Source organism: Ambystoma mexicanum, unplaced genomic scaffold (genome assembly GCF_040938575.1).
Source record: "Ambystoma mexicanum isolate Mex_15411 unplaced genomic scaffold, UKY_AmexF1_1 Mex_scaf118, whole genome shotgun sequence".
In the NCBI taxonomy this organism is placed as follows: Eukaryota; Metazoa; Chordata; class Amphibia; order Caudata; family Ambystomatidae; genus Ambystoma; species Ambystoma mexicanum.
The window spans coordinates 482,527-486,169 of NW_027182345.1; positions in this window are offsets into that span (position 1 = coordinate 482,527).

Here is a 3,643-nt window from a genome sequence, read left to right on the forward strand (position 1 = left end):
ATGTATTAATTTGTACAGCTGACCAGAAGTGCACTGATGTCATTAGTTCTACAAGTTCCATAGAGTCACCCACTCTATCACCTTTTTAAAAAAGGGCACTTTTCAACATTGAAGGGTTTATGTCAGTGGTAGAGCGTAGGAGTGTAGTTCAAGAAGTCCCTGTTTCATAACCATATACCCTCTTCAATAGATCCTGTTAAAATGTTTTTCAACCCAATGCACTGTAAGAAACAATAGGATATATCATCATTTCATATACAAAACAATGAACAATTGGGTTTAACTATGCTCTTAGCACAAAATCAACAAACTGCAGTAGAGAAGCAGTTACATTTTGCAGAATATGTGCATTTGACAAAAGTGGTTTTTCCATGTTCCAAGATCTACATGTGATACGAAATGTATGAATTCTTGCAATGGAAACCTCACTGTATTTTACCAAGGCAGATAAAGGGCATCCTTCGCACCCCATATACTTATAAGGTGGGTTTGGTGGCTGAAAATGCATTGCTTTGGTGGTGATTGCATGTTGCTTGCACTTTGAACATATTACTGAATTAATAAAGGTGAACAATTCAGAAATGGGGGTATAACTCAGGGGTAGAGCATTTCACTGCAGATCAAAAGGTCCCTATTTCAAATCTGGGTGCCCCCTTGTCCAACTGTTTTACCTGTAGAAATATTTTTTTAATTAAATAAATTGAAGTAAACATTTACAATCTTAGCATTTTATGTAATGAGCAACACATTTCTACATTTGAAATACTCCTGATCATCACCTGAAACATAGGGTAAGCACCATTAAGCTGTTTGGGATTTCTTCATATGATACAAGCTGTGTTTTACATTCACCCAAGTTCTACTGGTGATATGATCAGTTTGAAATAGTCCATTTGAAGCTCATATGAATGTTATAAAACTGTGGTGGAAACCAATAATATGCCCTTAATGAAATGTATTAATTTGTACAGCTGACCAGAAGTGCACTGATGTCATTAGTTCTACAAGTTCCATAGAGTCACCCACTCTATCACCTTTTTAAAAAAGGGCACTTTTCAACATTGAAGGGTTTATGTCAGTGGTAGAGCGTAGGAGTGTAGTTCAAGAAGTCCCTGTTTCATAACCATATACCCTCTTCAATAGATCCTGTTAAAATGTTTTTCAACCCAATGCACTGTAAGAAACAATAGGATATATCATCATTTCATATACAAAACAATGAACAATTGGGTTTAACTATGCTCTTAGCACAAAATCAACAAACTGCAGTAGAGAAGCAGTTACATTTTGCAGAATATGTGCATTTGACAAAAGTGGTTTTTCCATGTTCCAAGATCTACATGTGATACGAAATATATGAATTCTTGCAATGGAAACCTCACTGTATTTTACCAAGGCAGATAAAGGACATCCTTCGCACCCCATATACTTATAAGGAGGGTTTGATGGCTGAAAATGCATTGCTTTGATGGTGATTGCATGTTGCTTGCACTTTGTACATATTACTGAATTAATAAAGGTGAACATTTCAGAAATGGGGGTATAGCTCAGTGGTAAAGCATTTGACTGCAGGTAAAGAGGTCCCTAGTCCAAACCTGAGTGCCCCCTTGTTCAACTGTTTTACCTGTACAAATATTTTTTTAATTCAATAAATTGAAGAAAACATTTACACTCTTAGCATTTTATGTAATGAGCATCACATTTCTACATCTGAAATACTCCTGATCATCTCCTGAAACATAGGGTAAACACCATGAAACTGTTTAGGATTTCTTCATATGATACAAGCTGTGTTTTACATTCACCCAAGTTCTACTGGTGATATGATCAGTTTGGAATAGTCCATTGGAAGCTCATATGAATGTTATAAAACTGTGGTGGAAACCAATAATATGCCCTTAATGAAATGTATTATTTTGTACAGCTGACCAGAAGTGCGCTGATGTCATTAGTTCTACAAGTTCCATAGAGTCACCCACTATATCACCTTTTTAAAAAAGGGCAGTTTTCAGCCTTCAAGGGTTTAACTCAGTGTTAGGGCGTAGGAGTGCAGTTCAAGAAGTCCCTGTTTTATAACCATATACCCTCGTCAATAGATCCAGTTAAAATGTTTTTCAACCCAATGCACTGTAAGAAACAATAGGATATATCATCCTTTCATATAAAAAACAATGAACAATTGGGTTTAACTATGCTCTTAGCACAAAATCAACAAACTGCAGTAGAGAAGCAGTTACATTTTGCAGAATTTGTGCATTTGACAAAAGATTTTTTTCCATGTTCCAAGAACTACATGTGATACGAAATGTATGAATTCTTGCAATGGAAACCTCACTGTATTTTACCAAGGCAGATAAAGGGCATCCTTCGCACCCCATATACTTATAAGGTGGGTTTGGTGGCTGAAAATGCATTGCTTTGGTGGTGATTGCATGTTGCTTGCACTTTGAACATGTTACTGAATTAATAAAGGTGAACAATTCAGAAATGGGGGAATAACTCAGGGGTAGAGCATTTCACTGCAGATCAAAAGGTCCCTAGTTCAAATCTGGGTGCCCCCTTGTCCAACTGTTTTACCTGTAGAAATATGTTTTTAATTAAATAAATTGAAGTAAACATTTACAATCTTAGCATTTTATGTAATGAGCAACACATTTCTACATTTGAAATACTCCTGATCATCACCTGAAACATAGGGTAAGCACCATTAAGCTGTTTAGGATTTCTTCATATGATACAAGCTGTGTTTTACATTCACCCAAGTTCTACTGGTGATATGATCAGTTTGAAATAGTCCATTGGAAGCTCATATGAATGTTATAAAACTGTGGTGGAAATCAATAATATGCCCTTAATGAAATGTATTAATTTGTACAGCTGACCAGAGGTGCACTGATGTCATTAGCTCTACAAGTTCCATACAGTCACCCACTCTATCACCTTTTTAAAAAAGGACAGTTTTCAACATTCAAGGGTTTATGTCAGTGGTAGAGCGTAGGAGTGTAGTTCAAGAAGTCCCTGTTTCATAACCATATACCCTCTTCAATAGATCCTGTTAAAATGCTTTTCAACCCAATGCACTGGAAGAAACAATAGGATATATCATCATTTCATATACAAAACAATGAACAATTGGGTTTAACTATGCTCTTAGCACATAGTGAACAAACTGCAGTAGAGAAGCAGTTACATTTTGCAGAATTTGTGCATTTGACAAAAGATTTTTTTTCCATGTTCCAAGATTTACATGTGATACGAAATGTATGAATTCTTGCAATGGAAACCTCACTGTATTTTACCAAGGCAGATAAAGGAAATCCTTCACACCCCTTATACTTATAAGGAGGTTTTGGTGGCTGAACATGCATTGCTTTCATGGTGATTGCATGTTGCTTCCACTTTGTACATATTACTGAATTAATAAAGGTGAACATTTCAGAAATGGGGGTATAGCTCAGTGGTAAAGCATTTGACTGCAAGTAAAGAGGTCCCTAGTCCAAACCTGAGTGCCCCCTTGTTCAACTGTTTTACCTGTACAAATATTTTTTTAATTCAATAAATTGAAGAAAACATTTACACTCTTAGCATTTTATGTAATGAGCAACACATTTCTACATCTGAAATACTCCTGATCATCTCCTGA